This window comes from Biomphalaria glabrata, chromosome 6 (assembly GCF_947242115.1).
Source record: "Biomphalaria glabrata chromosome 6, xgBioGlab47.1, whole genome shotgun sequence".
Lineage (NCBI taxonomy): Eukaryota > Metazoa > Mollusca > Gastropoda > Planorbidae > Biomphalaria > Biomphalaria glabrata.
This window is the reverse complement of record NC_074716.1, coordinates 23,722,859-23,739,997: the sequence shown is the minus strand read 5'-3', so window position 1 is coordinate 23,739,997 and position 17,139 is coordinate 23,722,859. Positions and strand designations below refer to the sequence as shown.

The 17,139-nt window shown below is 38.2% G+C and overlaps 1 protein-coding gene across 9 annotated transcripts in view; it reads right to left on the bottom strand.

The window, feature by feature from the left end:
- The window catches only part of LOC106060536 (adhesion G-protein coupled receptor G6-like), a 103,017-nt gene extending 88,177 nt beyond the window's left edge, over nucleotides 1-14,840 (bottom strand). For 5 of the 9 annotated variants that reach the window (XM_056031593.1, XM_056031592.1, XM_056031589.1 and 2 more), the window contains exon 1: nucleotides 5,897-6,306. The gene's annotated coding sequence lies outside the window, so the exon portion shown is untranslated. Of the gene's footprint in view, nucleotides 1-5,896; nucleotides 6,307-14,734 lie in introns of those variants that run through there. The other 4 variants (XM_056031595.1, XM_056031591.1, XM_056031594.1 and 1 more) reach the window with 2 other exon arrangements.
- Nucleotides 14,841-17,139: the final 2,299 nt, after the last annotated feature.

Genomic DNA, 17,139 nt, shown 5'->3' with positions numbered 1-17,139 from the left:
TGGAAAAGAAAGGAATGATGGCCTCTGGACTATTGTCATAACATTATTGAAGATAAGCATAGGTCTCTGGTCAACAAATATAGTGGTTTAAATCCTGGGCTGGCTCCAATAAAGCCCGTGGAGTCTAACAGCATATGCGGCCCCCGGACCGAAGCGATCCTTAGCGGAGGCTAAAAAGGTCGGAACAAACGATCATTGCGCAGTGTAGAACGGGGCACTGTCCCATTGGTCCTTACTTTGCCCGGTTCCGATCCAATTGTGATGCCCGAGGACCACACTAAGTGGAAACCGTGGCGTTCATTTTGCGGGAGTGTCCCCAGCTCCTTGAGCTGCGGGGGAATACGTCGGCAGAGTCACTTCGCTTGTATGGGAGCTATGAGGCATTACGCCGAACGGCAAAGTTTCTCGCCAGAGATCTACGGGAGGATTAGCCCATCCAGTCTTGCTACCATTGTAGTTCACCTCAGGTTAATACATGTTGATAGTGGCGCTGGTCTGTAGTTCATCTTTTTATGGCCGTCACTGTATTCAGATATACACGAACTTTACATAATATATATATATCTTAACTTAGAATACATTAAACAACAAAATTTGCTTAGGATTAGTGAGATACTTCAAATGCAAATGACACGAGTTCACTAATTCACTATTCATTTATATTTGTAAAGGAACAATTAAATGAATTGGTTTAAAAGAGTCAAAATATATTTACATTTAAATTGTTTAGTGTTTCATATTTTTTGTTTTAATATAAAAAAAAATTAGAATACACTATGTCTTTATTTGACACATCACCAATATTATTTCTTCTAAATAAGTCTGTCTTTTGCATTACTTTCCAAAATGTCACTCTAAAAAAAGTTTGTCAGACAAGTGGAGTGTGTCGGTGTTAACACACTAGCACATAAAACACATTTCAAAAACCAAACGCCGAGAGGGGGACCTCGATCAATGGTTTTTATTGATCGTAAGGAAATAAAAAAATCCATTATAGATGTGCAGCGTTTTTTTTTTAAATCTTTGCTTTAAAAGGTAAAACTAACAGGTTGTAAAAGTCTATATACTGTATTAAGTCAGGGAGTGTTACTTGAAGAAACTATTAAAACTAAGAATTAGTTACAAGTTCGATATCGTACTAGAGCTCTTCTAAATGTTCTATTTAGTAAATTGTAACCTCACGGGAAGAGAGTGGTAGGCTTACAAAATACAATGACTTTAACATATACAATAAATTAGTGTAATGTTTTTTTGTCATTCAAATGTCAGATATCTTAAACTTTAAGATGTAAAACATCAATGACAACTCCAATCAGTGACAGAAGCGTAGCTAGGGTGGGGAAAGGAGGGGGGAGAATTTTAAAATCCCCCCAGGCTCCACTTGATGGGGGCCCCCAAATGTGTTTTTTACATTAAATATTACGCAAAATGAAGGGTCCCCCAAAGAGGTCAAGCTCCTCGGGACCCCAAATAATGGCAAATTCCTAGCTACGCCAGTGATGAGGGATTGGAAACTGTACAGAGCACTATACTAAGAGACGAGTGACCGCATGGAGTTTATAAAGATTGTTTCCTCTACAGTTCCTTTCCATTGAAGAATCCCAAGACTAAACCAAAACCAACATTATTCTTTAACAGGTTCATTGGAGTCGCAGAGGAAGGAAACAAGTTGCTAGAGCCTAGAGACGTGGAGAGACTATTATTATTATTATTATTTAAAGTTATGTTTCGAATTCTCTGGCACTGCCTGGATGGAGATTCATTAAAGGGGAAACAAAATTTATTGTGGACCCCTGAAAGTGCTGCAACAGTACAGCCCCCTAACAGGCTGGAATCATCCCAAGAATGTTCAGGGTCAATCGTCACCGCACCTTCGGCTGATATCACAAACACATGAAAAAGGTATCTACGAAATGAGTTCTATTCGTTCTAGGACTGGACGAGGCCATCTCTAATATTGAAAGTAAATTCTAGCCGTTTATATTTGAAACTACATTCTTGCCCGTTGTAGTACATAACATGGGAAAAATGAATAAAAAACAACAACAAACAAACAAAAAGAAAAATCGATGCGAAAAGAATCAGAGTGTCATCTTTCCATGAGATTTCGAAGCACTCAAAACATTGTTAATAAGTTTTCTATAATTCTTTTTTCCAACCCTTTCAATGTTTTCAAACATTTCATCCTTCACAGCCTTCAAATCGACTCACAACTTGATCCAGGGAACTCCAGGCTTAACAAAAAATGTTTAAGTTGATAGTGTTATACAAGAAAAGACTAGAATGGAAGTATCTCGACTGCCATAAATTTCCAATATTCACTTTTACACCATACAATTTGTTTAAGATGAGAAAGTAGGGATAGAGCAATAGACAACCTGTCACAGGTGTCAATCACTAGATGGTTGTTGGTACAACATGTCTTTTACTGACTTAAATTACCGACATACATTACAGGTAGAGACAATGGCTTATTATACACCACGGCTTGGACTAGGGCTACGTAGGTTATTATACATTAGGATTTTACAGGGCAACGCAAACAGGGATTAAAATAATAAAAAGAGAACTATTTTTATTTTCTTTCTTTATTGTTTAAAAATAAAAAACATTATGGTACTATTTAACTCCCGCAGAACCAGCAACGCTCTTAAATTCTAATCAATATTCTTTATTTCTCAATAGCTTTTTCCTTTCTTTGTTTTTAATGCTCTAAGCATGCTCAGTGCTCTCTGGTCCAATCTCTTTTGTGAGCCCGTAGGGACAAGGTTTCCGTGCTGCCTTTAGGAGCTCAAAGAAACAGAACTTAGCTTTAGTCTAGAAAGGCAGCCAAGGGATATTAGCTACTGTGCCATATCTTCCTCTTCAGTTTTTTCAGCATTTTCTACCTCACACTTTCTCTTTTTTTTTTCGCACACACCATTTTAGTATGTATTCGTAACACTTGCCAATTATGTTAATTTAATGTAAATCTAAAACGTTTAAAACTATGTCCCTCAGAGAACCCTGCGCTCCATGGATTTCTAGACACTTCTAGACACTTCATGACACTTCTAGACACTTCATGACACTTCTAGACACTTCATGACACTTCTAGACACTTCATGACACGTCTAGACACTTCATGACACGTCTAGACACTTCATGACACTTCTAGACACTTCATGACACTTCTTGACACTTCATGACACTTCATTACACTTCTAGACACTTAATGACACTTCTAGACACTTCATGTCACTTCTAGACACTTCATGACACTTCTAGACACTTCATGACACTTCTAGTCACTTCTAGTCACTTCTAGACACTTCATGACACTTCATGACACTTCTTGACACTTCTAGACACTTCTAGACTTTTCTAGACACTTCTAGACACTTCATGACACGTCTAGACACTTCATGACACTTCTAGACACTTCATGACACTTCTAGTCACTTCTAGACACTTCATGACACTTCTTGACACTTCATGACACTTCATTACACTTCTAGACACTTAATGACACTTCTAGACACTTCATGTCACTTCTAGACACTTCATGACACTTCTAGACACTTCATGACACTTCTAGTCACTTCTAGACACTTCATGACACTTCTAGACACTTCATGACACTTCTAGACACTTCATGACACTTCATGACACTTCATGACACTTCTTGACACTTCTAGACACTTCTATACACTTCTAGACACTTCTAGACACTTCATGACACTTCTAGACACTTCTAGACACTTCTAGACACTTCATGACACTTCTAGACACTTCTAGACACTTCATGACACTTCTAGACACTTCTATACACTTCTAGACACTTCTAGACACTTCTAGACACTTCTAGACACTTCATGACACTTCTAGACACTTCTAGACACTTCTAGACACTTCATGACACTTCTAGACACTTCATGACACTTTTAGACACTTCTAGACACTTCATGACACTTCTAGACACTTCATGACACTTTTAGACACTTCTAGACACTTCATGACACTTCTTGACACTTCTAGACACTTCATGACACTTCTAGACACTTCTAGACAATTCTAGTGGCCCACGTTTCTCCCTCAAAAGTTTTACGGTTTACGTGTTTTGTTTCAGTGCCCGGCCCAAAGGTTTGGAACTCACTCCCTTTGGATTCTCAGACAAACAACATTCTACACTACATTCAAGAAGAACACTAAGACCTGTTTAAAATGTTTTTCGATCAATTTGTCAGTTTAACTCTTGTGTTTATAATTGTAATGTTATCACAGCGCCTAAATGGATGAATGGATGGATCAATGGATGGATGAATGGATGGATGGATGGATGGATGGATGGATAGATAGATACTACTTCTTAATGATTATCAAAGATGAACAGAAATAGAGATATAAAGAGTTAACGTATATTAATAAATGATAACCTAAACCCCAATCTCAATCATGATGTAACTGACAGCTGACTGTATGATTCCAGGCTAACAAGAGATTGGTGTAATAATATCCACTAAAAATTTACATATCTTGAAAGTAAATACATAGGAATATTTATTAAATTGTAGTTACCGAAATATTCATCAAGTTTTACTTGAAGAAACTTTAACATTTTTTTATATTCACAAGAGTGAAAGTAATAAACAGTTGAATGAATTCATTTTCTCTTGAATCAAAATAAAATTACAAGATCGCAGGTACACTCATTGCCATTAACTTTATGCTTCTCTAGAGAGGACCTATTCACTATCTATCCATTTATCTATTTGTCGCCTAGTGCCCTGGTGACAGGATGCAGTGATCTCTAAAAATATACCGCGATTTTTCTGTTTGCTACAGCGGAGTGTCCCTATAGTAGTCAACCTAATGGACTGTGTGAGTTTATTTAGTGGTAATGAGTGGTCCGATCAATTCTAAGCAGTGGAGTGTCTCCATGTATTTAATGCAGTGGAGTGTCTCCATGTATTTAATGCAGTGGATTATCCCATGTATTTAATGCAATTGAGTATCCCCATGTATTTAATGCAGTGGATTATCCCATGTATTTAATGCAGTGGAGTATCCCATGTATTTAATGCAGTGGAGTATCCCATGTATTTAATGCAGTGGAGTGTTCCCATGTATTTAATGCAGTGGAGTGTTCCCATGTATTTAATGCAGTGGATTATCCCATGTATTTAATGCAATGGAGTATCCCCATGTATTTAATGCAGTGGATTATCCCATGTATTTAATGCAGTGGAGTATCCCATGTATTTAATGCAATGGAGTATCCCCATGTTTTTAATGCAGTGGAGTGTCCCCATGTATTTAATGCAGTGGAGTATCCCCATGTATTTAATGCAGTGGAGTATCCCCATGTATTTAATGCAGTGGAGTATCCCCATGTATTTAATGCAATGGAGTATCCCCATGTATTTAATGCAGTGGAGTATCCCCGTGTATTTAATGCAGTGGGGTATCCCATGTATTTAATTCAGTGGAGCATCCCCATGTATTTAATGAAGTGGAGTGTCCCCATGTATTTAATGCAGTGGAATGTCCCCGTGTATTTGAATCAGTGGAGTATCCCATGTATTTAATGCAATGGAGTATCCCCATGTATTTAATGCAGTGGAGTGTCCCCATGTATTTAATGCAGTGGAGTATCCCCATGTATTTAATGCAGTGGAATGTCCCCGTGTATTTAATGCAGTGGAGTGTTTCGAATCATTTAGTGCAGTGGAATGTCCTGATCTACACAATGCGGTGATAATCCCCAACCAAAACCAAGTTTCTTTCTTCCGAGAATCGATACTTTGAAGATTCATCCTTCCATTTCTAGTTGAAACATATAATCTCACACTCAAACTGCTTAAAACACAATTCTCAAAATATGTCTAGTAAATTTCAAAATGTAAACATGACTTACCTAGATTAGCTTCGATACCATCTCGAAACTTCAATAACACACTAAATGTTTGACTTTAATATGCACCTATGGCTCACAAATAAGTCAATGGTTGATCTAAATGACTGAAGCCATACGAGAATTTTAAAACATACTTTCTAGATTCAGTCCAAATGACACTAATAAATCCATTTCTACAGAATTTCGTGGTATTTCAACACAGATATATTACACAGACACTGGTTTCCTTGCGGCCATTTTTTAGATCGCATCTTATCTAAATTTCCATTTATATTAAACAAACATTAACAGACAGTGTTCATATGCACAGTTTATTGTCCAACAGAATATCTCTCACGGTGACTCCTGAGTTCTGTGTGTTGATATTCAATCTACGACTAGCTATCCCAGGACTGTTTCAATAAACAAACAATAAGGGGGTGGGGGGGGGACTAAAATGATTATTTGCTTTGAATATTAAGACGTACTTTCAATAGCACGAGGAGGGGGGGGGGGAAAGGTCAACACAGGCATATATCCTACAAAACTTAAGGTAAACACCCCCCCCTCTTTTTTTTTCTAGGTGTGTCACTTCGCTGCAAACACATACACACGACTACCCCATGCACCCCCCGACTCTTGTAAACCACCTAGTCACTCTCTCCCCAAGAATGCTGATTTTGGGAGGTTGATAAAAAAAAAGGGGGGGGGGTGACGGGTGACATGAAGCAACTAGGTGTGGTGAAATGTGACGAACACTGTAACACATGTTACGTACAGTGATATGCTTTATACAAAACATCGGTGAACTATTAGGGTGAGGAGACACATGAAGGAGGGTACCATGCCTACTGGTAAGAACCAGCTGAGCCAGAGAGTATGTCCTTCTTGAATTAGTAGGCCTACTACAAATGCTGCTAATGAGGTCTAGTACACAAATACCTAATGACATACATTATATAATGATATACATTATATAAAATAATTTTGAGATGACATTAGTGGAATAGATCTGCGGGCCTACTATGGCAGGACCGAATTTAAGTATGTGAAGGCCCCTACACTTTAAAATCTTCAATAAAAGATCCACTTTCTAATAAAATAAATGACTGATGTCTAAAAGAATGCCATTTCATAAAAGAAAGATAGTAGTTGGACATTTTTTATTAAAAACAAATTCATCAGGCATGTAGTAGAAACGGAAAAAAAAATTCTTTTAGGGTTTACGTCATGTAGAAAATACGAAGTATATTACAAGCTAACTATAAGCGAAAGAAATCCTGGTTATGCCAATGTATAAATCTCAGAGTATAGACAGATCCAGTTCGGTGATATAATTCCAGACCTAGAAACATTAAATTAATCTAGTTAGAGATATAGTATGTTTCCAAGTCGCTTTACTGAATATATGCGGGAATTTTTACTGGCATTTTTTCAAGATAAAGATCTCAAGACCAATTTTTTGTTTTCTAAGATGATTATATTTTGACAAAGTATAACTCTCAAACTATTTCCCTCTTCCCAATTAGTTAGTATTTTTTCCGCAAAGATATACACACAAAAAAAAAATATAATTTCTAGGAAAATCGTTAGAGCCCCTTTCGAATTCCAACCACCCAACCTAGAAGAGTTTGCGAGATAATAAGAATACTTGTAAAATACAAAGCGGAAACTTATCAACACAGAATATATACACAGGAGATATACACAGGAGATATACACAGGAGATATACACAGGATATATGGCCTCAGCTGCATGGGTAGTGAAGGCGATTGAACGAATCATTTCTATAATAGTAATAAAAATATTAATAAATCTATTTTGTTTGCAATAGCTCCGACATCTAACCCTTCTTATTTTATTGCTAGTATCTCCTATTATGAAGCCTATAGTCAGAATTGTATGGTATCCAACAAAACACAAGATGATAGTCAGATATCTATTATCAAAATATAAAAAAAAACAACAGTCTATAGACTTTGCCATTTCAGAGTTGTGACTAACTTGTCAGAGTGAAAGTATAATGTGACAATAAGTTTTTCTTCACAGCGACAATGTGTGAAGCTGCTCAAACTCAATGTAATACTCAATTAAATCATGTCTCAATTATTTATAGCTTCATGGCCAATGATCGATCCGATCAATACACTACTCACTGTAAATTATTGAATGTCACCATTTTCATTTATCAAAACTTCATCAAGCTTAGTGATTATAAGATAAGTGATTCGTCCCAATTATGTGATAAATATATCGCTTAACAAGGCCCATATTATCTAATTATTTAATTGTCCAATTCCTGCCAAGTCAATCACCAGGAATCCATTGAGTTCCATCAGTGTGAAATTGTTGATCTTTAAGATATTAAGTATATCTTGGCTTGATCCTTCCGACCAGACCTATAAGTTCTGTCTGTCTCCTTGTGACAAGACGTGGGAAAACAGTCTGTATCTGAAGTGTGTGTGTGACTGAGCTAGTTCTCCAAGAGCCCATATCTGCCACCGTGACCTCTTCTGTGAGGTACACTGTGTCGATCTTCACAATATATAGTCTGCCAGAAATAACGCGCATTCATTGAACGGTGACGGTAAACAAGCGTGACGCCCCCCCCCCCAATACAACCTCGTTTCCTTCCCATTCAAAGCGAGTTCATTCTATTGCATGAAAACATTCTAGTCGAAAAAGCGGTTCTCGCACTATGTGAACAAACGTCTCTGTAAGAACTAAAGAATTAGGCGTATCTAAATCCATAACAATGTACAGGGTTTGCTTTTGGTTTCTATCTATAGTGTGCTAAATGAATGATTTCAAATTATGAAACGAAATTTTAATATGTTAAAAAAATCATATAACATATTCAGACATCTTTAAATATTTGTGTAAACCAATCTTTTAAAACTATGGGGGAATAATAGCATGGCGTCAAGTTATTAAGCAATCTATTTATATTCATTATTTTACGATATACTTCTTCTATAGCTGGAAAATAATTAGTACCATAATACATGTTAAACACAAAGTATAAAGATGTATATCATTTTAAAAAGACATTGTAGGCCTATGTCATTATGCATGTAGAGAATGTAGTATTGAATGTCCAATAGACTAAAGAGTCAATAGACGAAAGGATTTTTTAATGTGTGCCGAATATATAGCGCTACCCACCGGTTAGTATGTACTATCTGTTACATTGAATTGGATCGACCAACTTTCTTTCTCTTTCTTTACCCCTATCTCCTTCTCTCTCTCTCTCTCTCTCTCTCTCTCTCTCTCTCTCTGTAACCCACTTTTTGTTTTGTTTTTTATCCTACGTATATATTAATGCTCTCTTACTTGTGACTGGAAATTGAAAAACCCGCTTTCTTCTGGCCAGTGAATTCTAACATCACTTTTATCCCCCCCCCCGGTCTTACAATCTCTCAGTGTTCTTTGGCTTCTCAATTCAAAATGCAAATATGTAATACACCCGCTTTCACACTTGTAATGACATCCTCTAGTGTTCAATGTTAGCCTACACACCAGTGGATCAACCTTTTTCTACTCAATTTGTAGCGCTAGAAACTTTGAATACTTTGACCAGTTTTTTGTTTCCTTTGCACACTTCTATCCAAAGGCAAGCAATCTACGATATTAGGCACACCACACATATCACCACTGTTAAGACTTCAGAGGAAACAAAAGCATTTCCGTGGAATTCACTTGAATGTCCCCTCTCCCCCGGTCACCAACACTACATTTATTTGGCATTGCGTTTAAAAAAAAAAAAAAAAAAAAACTTGATTTTATTAATTGCTACTTTTTATTAGACCACTATTAAATGCTTCTCACGCCCACACTGTATTTATTATAGCCTGTGAATTATAGAACCACATGCAGGGCCGGCCAATTGAAAGCCATATGTGAAGATAATTTGGTGGCCCCCAAATGAAATAGAAAAATAAATAAATAAACGTCGAAACAATAAAATGACACAATTTATTTAAAACATAGTGTACTCTATCAATAACATTGGTCACAAATTTAGCTTTTTTATTTTCTACACATTTTTTTTCTGAGTCCTGTTTTGAGACCCTACCCATCGGAGACCCAGGTGGCTGCCTAGTTTGCTAATGCTTAAAGCCGGCCCTGACACATGAATTTATTAAATTACACCAACTCCGTCCCTTAAAACAGATTTGATAATCCAAGTGGTCTTTCACCCTTACAATAAGTGGGCTCTAAAGTCTAGACTTAGGTCTAAAAGAAATGTAGTTCTAGATCTAGAGAAAAGACATAGCTACAGAGTAGAGTATAGTCTCATCAACAAACGCATTCACGATGATGATAGTCCTTGCTGTAGAAAAAAAAAGTGTTGTTTATTTTGACTGAGTCTAAAAGGAAGCGAAAATGAAAATACAATATGACGTAAGACAACATTGAAATCTAGTCGAATTCGGGAGAAATAAAGAAAACTAATCGACCGGCGCTATTTTACAGGGCTGCATTAGGAAATCTCCTGAAATTGCAAAATATAAAAAAAAAAGACCTGGAAATCTCCGGAAATTATTAAAATATTTTGAAACCTCATACAAATCTCCTGAAATATATAGACAAAAATTGTCATTTTGGGGTGTCATTCAACATGGAAAACGCCAATCCTACGCGCGATAAATAATAACTGCATTATGCATTACCCGTAATTGTGTAATCTGGTGAAAGAAGCTTCTCGAGCCTCAAACTAATGAAGAATTACTTGAGGTGAATACTACTTTTTCTCCCCCCTCTTTTTTTTTCGTAGGGTAACTCTAGATCATCTGACTTGCAGAAATAAAAGAGTGATCTTTCCTTTACTTCTCTTCTTGTCCAAACTGTTAAGCCATGAAGAGAATTATATAGATATGCTTTAGCAATGGTCCTCATTCACCAATGGTAAACAAACAACATTTAGCCTATACAAATTACGTTGTGTTTTATCAATATTATCACATGGCTAAAAGTTGTTTGTTTACAATTGCTGAATGAGGTCCATTGCGGAAGTAGGCGTATTAATTTTGTGTTATTTGTAATTACTCTTCATATATAGCCTGTGAACTTTTGAGGAAAATACCGACAAATAAATACAATGGTTTAATATAAAACTTACGATTTTTTTTTGCGAATAGCGGGTTGAGATAGCGAACTATCAAAACCTTTTATTAGCGAGTACTTATAACTGGTACTAGGAACGTGTGTACGAACTGGCATCCGTTAGTGTTATAAAGAGATGTCTTGATAGATCAGTCAGTGAATGAATCAATCAGTGTTATTTTTTGTGCGTTTTTATTACATTATTATTATTATATTGTTACGAATCTCACTATTCAGGCTCTCTGCAAACTGCACCATACACCACCAACTTAAAGAACTTGACAACTCTGGGCTCCAAAATAACGTAAAGGTTTAATGTCCATAAATAACAGCCAATACTGTACAATTGGCAGCACGTAGAACAGTACAGATAACAAATATCTCTCCGATAACACCGTTCCGCCGTATCGAGTCTTGCACTGGCCTCTCCGTCTCGTTCCGGGCTTGCACTGGGTTCAACAGTTCAGGACTGACTTCACACACTTGGGTTCGTTGTGTCGGACTCGATCACAGACCAAGATCAAGACGCCGTTCGTCTCAACTGTACTTGATAGTACTCCGCACTGAACCGTCGTAATGCTCCGTACAGAACCACACCGCTGAACTGTGCTGTAGTCGACCGTGTTCTGAACTCTTGTCGTGAACCTCCTTTCTGAACCTTGCTGTATTGAGCCCCTTTTCTCGACTGTCTTGACTGCGCAACCTCCGCTCTTATATAGGGTCCCTACTGGCCTTCTCGAACCGGACAGAACGCCCCTCGACGTTTCTAGGTGGTCAGATGACTATAACTCTCGTGACGCTCCTGAGCTCTGTTCACGTCGGCGATCCTTCCCGAACTGTCCTGTTGATACTCGACTCGGTTGACCATCGTAGCTCGTCACGGTTGACCGCTCGTCTAGCGCTGGCCTGGGGCGAATTGCGTCGGCTGACTACACTCACACCACTATCCCCATCTGTGCCACCACCAAGTTTATAACACTGCCCCCTCCTTAGATCTGTCCGTCCCGGACAGAATCAACATCATGCCATTGGCTGTAAAGTTTCATCGCTGCAGGCGGGGGTCGATCAGTGGCAGTTGGCTTGCCTCTTGAGCTTGATGGAGCCTTCCATGTTGCAGTCAGCAATGGTCGTTTCCTTCTCTTCCTCCAGTTGGCCTTAACCTGGTTGCTTCGCCGTCGTGGTTTCATCGCCATCCACGTTGAGTTCAGAAAACGTTTTCTTCTTTTCCTCCAGTTAGCCTTCATCTGGTTGTATCGACCTCGTGATCGCATGGTCATCCATATTGCACTCAGCAAAAGTCGCCTTCTTCTTCTTCTCCGCCAGTTGGTCTTCATGTGGTTGCAGTGATATCGAGGTTGCATCGTCATCCATCTTGCATTCAACAAAAGTAGCCTTCTTCTTCTCCGCCAGTTGGTCTTCATGTGGCTGCAGTGATGTCGTGGTCGCGTCGCTCTCTTGTCGTTCGGTATTGAAGGCAGCCGTTTGGCACATGGAGAGGTATAGGATATAAGGGCTGGGGATACCAAGATCGTTGGCAAAAGAGGTGGCTTCATAGGGCTTTGCGAAGAAGGACTGGGATGGGCTTCAAACCCACAGGACAGGGAATTGTGGAACAGGTCATCATCTTCAGCCTTGTCTGGAGTGCATGCTCGTGGGGCATGTTGGCAACACACTCCTCGTGCAAAGGTCCCTCGTCTTCGGCTTCAGGCTCCATTCGGCTTTCTTCACCACCATCAGGACCTCTCTCTCTCGTCTCAGTATCGGGCCAATCACTTGTTGGTTTCAGACCTGGTCGATGACTTTCATCGTGCAAATGTCCATCAACTTCAACGTCAGACTGCCTTGGATTCTCTTTACCACCATCAGGACTTTCCTCTCCAGTCTTGGCAGCCTGACCAACGTCTGTTAGGTGCCTATCTGGCTGGTATCTTCCGACTTGCAATTGTCTCTCAACGACTTCATCAGGTATCAATGGGTTCTCATGATCACCACCAGGGCTTCTCTCGCTGATCTTAGCATCTGGACGAACGTTTGTAGAGTCCAAGCCTCGCTGGTAGCTTTCATCATGTAAACGTCCCTCAGCAACAGGCTTGTAGGCAAACTCAGCGTTCTTTTGATCTGTCTCTTTCGGCTCCACAAGTCTGTACTCCTTGTTTTCGGATTCGCAGGCAGCACCACATTCATCAGCATTGCCGTTGTCACTGCATATTTCTTCAAAGCTTTGGGTGGGTAGTAGTTCATTGTTTAACGATGGCGCAGCTCCTTTATCTTTCAAGTCTCTTTGGTCGTACAGGGTTTCTTCCACCACGTCCATCGTTTTCACCACGGGGCTCGTCATTTCCTTCACTGAGGTACCCATCTTTTTAATCTCTCTACAGAACTCCTCGGTGTTCTTCTTCAATGTCACACTCATCTCTTCTAGCATGATACGGGTACTGGTGATCTGTTGCTGCATGCTACTGGTGAGCTGTTCCAGCAAGTTAGGTTCGACTTCAAAAAGATATGTGTCCGGATCTTCTTTTTCTTCCAACATGTCTTCTCGGAGGCGTGCTTGCAAAGTTTCCTTGTTACCATATACCTTCAGCCTTCGTCCACGGAGTTCTTCCTTCAGTTCTCTAAATTCAAGTTCGTACAGCAGTTTCAGACAAGCCATAGTAGATCCGATCCAATCCGATTCCGATCCGATCCCACTTCTGACACCAGTGTTACGAATCTCACTATTCAGGCTCTCTGCAAACTGCACCATACACCACCAACTTAAAGAACTTGACAACTCTGGGCTCCAAAATAACGTAAAGGTTTAATGTCCATAAATAACAGCCAATACTGTACAATTGGCAGCACGTAGAACAGTACAGATAACAAATATCTCTCCGATAACACCGTTCCGCCGTATCGAGTCTTGCACTGGCCTCTCCGTCTCGTTCCGGGCTTGCACTGGGTTCAACAGTTCAGGACTGACTTCACACACTTGGGTTCGTTGTGTCGGACTCGATCACAGACCAAGATCAAGACGCCGTTCGTCTCAACTGTACTTGATAGTACTCCGCACTGAACCGTCGTAATGCTCCGTACAGAACCACACCGCTGAACTGTGCTGTAGTCGACCGTGTTCTGAACTCTTGTCGTGAACCTCCTTTCTGAACCTTGCTGTATTGAGCCCCTTTTCTCGACTGTCTTGACTGCGCAACCTCCGCTCTTATATAGGGTCCCTACTGGCCTTCTCGAACCGGACAGAACGCCCCTCGACGTTTCTAGGTGGTCAGATGACTATAACTCTCGTGACGCTCCTGAGCTCTGTTCACGTCGGCGATCCTTCCCGAACTGTCCTGTTGATACTCGACTCGGTTGACCATCGTAGCTCGTCACGGTTGACCGCTCGTCTAGCGCTGGCCTGGGGCGAATTGCGTCGGCTGACTACACTCACACCACTATCCCCATCTGTGCCACCACCAAGTTTATAACAATATTATAATTCGAAAAATCCCCAAACAGTACCACATCGTTAGTGAACATATACATATCATATTTCAATGAGGCTTTGTTTCGTGACCTATATAGAGGACTCTAGATCTAGTTTTAGCTACACAAAGAAACATATACATTTTGTTACATATTTCCTGTTTACTTTGTATATTTAGGAAATTAGGAAACTTGTAATCCAACACATCGGACTATTACTAAGAAATTGTCATGTCCAATATAAAACAACATAAGGACCTGAATATGAATTTAAAAAACAACAACACTACCACCAGCAACAGCAACAGTCCAAGCGAAGGTTGAACCCGACAATAAAGCTTGGTATCAAGAGAACACCAGAAAACAACTGTCAATGTAGCCACTATACTCATATCAATCAGCAACTCAAATTACTTCCTGTAATACTCCTATTATCTCCCCTTAACTTGTTATTTGAAGACGCAGAAACGAAATTATGTTTTGGTAACGCTCTTTTATTCTCGGAGACTTTTGTCTTCTCTGACTCAACTAACAAGTCAATAACCAGAGGTGTCATATTTCTGTATGACTCACATAGTAAGGTAGCTTTTTAAAGATGTTACTTGTAAATCTATCTAATTTAATCCATTGAGTGATGTCCACTTCTATGGCAAAACATGAATTTTAGATAGCCCTTTTTTTTTGTCAAAGATGTCAGATAGGGCCTTCTTACAGAGTAATGCAAGCTATATATTAAATATATATGAAAAAAATATGTGTGTATTTCATTTATAGTAAAGTACCTATTCATATTTTATCTGTTCAGAATTTTGTAACAATTCTAATTAATATAATAATAATAATAAGGCTTGTCTTCGAGTCCGAAGATTAATGAGAAATACAGTATTTCCCGTGGCTGCGCACCCCAGTTGTGACCTACATATTTTGCCACAACCAGGGCAAGCATAGCCATTGTCCGCAGGTGGTTAATTTAGATTTTCTTTTCGTCGTCTGCGTTTGTCCTCGGCAGCAGATTTTCTTTTGGTCTCAAATGTGTATCCCGAGGCCTTCGTGAGTGACCTCCAGATGTCTCATTCCGACGCCGCATGCAGCCAGGTGCTCTCTTCTATGTCAGCCAAGGAAAGCTGACGCCTAAGCTGGTCTTTGAAGCATTTCCGAGGTGCACCTCTGTTACGTCGACCACCTTTTAACTCACCAAAAAAGACTGCCTTTGGCATACGTTCGTCTCATATACGGGATACGTGCTCTGCCCAGCGTAGTTGTTGGACCATAAGAAGTCCCTCTATACTGTCCGTACCGGTGTTCACAGAGGACATCGCTGTTTGTAGTGCGTCATTAAATGTTTCATCATAAGTCGCAAAATAGAAAGTGATTTATTTTTCAAGTGTTTTATTTTAAATATATTTTTTCTTTTTTCTGGGATGAAATATGCAAAAGAGACATAACGGATACTTTGTACTAAGAAAGAAAAAAAACAGTTTCTTCTATCTTGGCTTTAACAGTACATATTTGTTTTTAATTTATTGAACTAATTAAGGAAGCCATCTTTACTTTATTGTTCTTCTTGAGTCATTTAAAGAGAATCCAATACAAAGTAGAGTGCTGCTGATTCAAATCTGTAGATGAAACAAAGTTACAAACTAAAAATCAAGCTCCACACAATGGTTCACTCAGGCAGGTAGAAGGAAAGCTTTCAACATTTTTCAGCCAGAAATACAGAAGTTATTGAAACGTTATTGAAAGTTATTGAAACGTTATTGAAACGTTATTGAAAGGTATTGAAACGTTGTTGAAAGTTATTGAAACGTTATTGAAACGTTATTGAAACGTTATTGAAAGTTATTGAAACTTTATTGAAAGTTATTGAAACGTTATTGAAAGTTATTGAAACGTTATTGAAAGTTATTGAAACGTTATTGAAACGTTATTTAAAGTTATTGAAACTTTATTGAAACGTTATTGAAACGTTATTGAAAGTTATTGAAAGTTATTGAAACTTTATTGAAACGTTATTGAAACGTTATTGAAACCTTATTGAAACGTTATTGAAAGTTATTGAAAGTTATTGAAACGTTATTGAAACTTTATTGAAACGTTATTGAAAGTTATTGAATGTTATTGTAAGTTATTGAAACGTTATTGAAACTTTATTGAAACGTTATTGAAACTTTATTGAAACTTTATTAAAACGTTATTGAAACTTTATTGAAACGTTATTGAAACTTTATTGAAACGTTATTGAAAGTTATTGAAACGTTATTGAAACTTTATTGAAACGTTATTGAAACTTTATTGAAACGTTAATGAAACTTTATTGAAACGTTATTGAAAGTTATTGAAACGTTATTGAAACTTTATTGAAACGTTATTGAAAGTTATTGAAACGTTATTGAAACTTTATTGAAACGTTATTGAAAGTTATTGAAACGTTATTGAAACGTTATTGAAAGTTATTGAAACGTTATTGAAACTTTAATGAAACGTTATTGAATGTTATTGAAACGTTATTGAAACTTTATTGAAACGTTATTGAAAGTTATTGAAACGTTATTGAAACTTTATTGAAACGTTATTGAAAGTTATTGAAACGTTATTGAAACTTTATTGAAACGTTATTGAAAGTTATTGAAACTTTATTGAAAAGTTATTGAAAGTTATTGAAACGTTATTGAAACTTTATTGAAATGTTATTGAA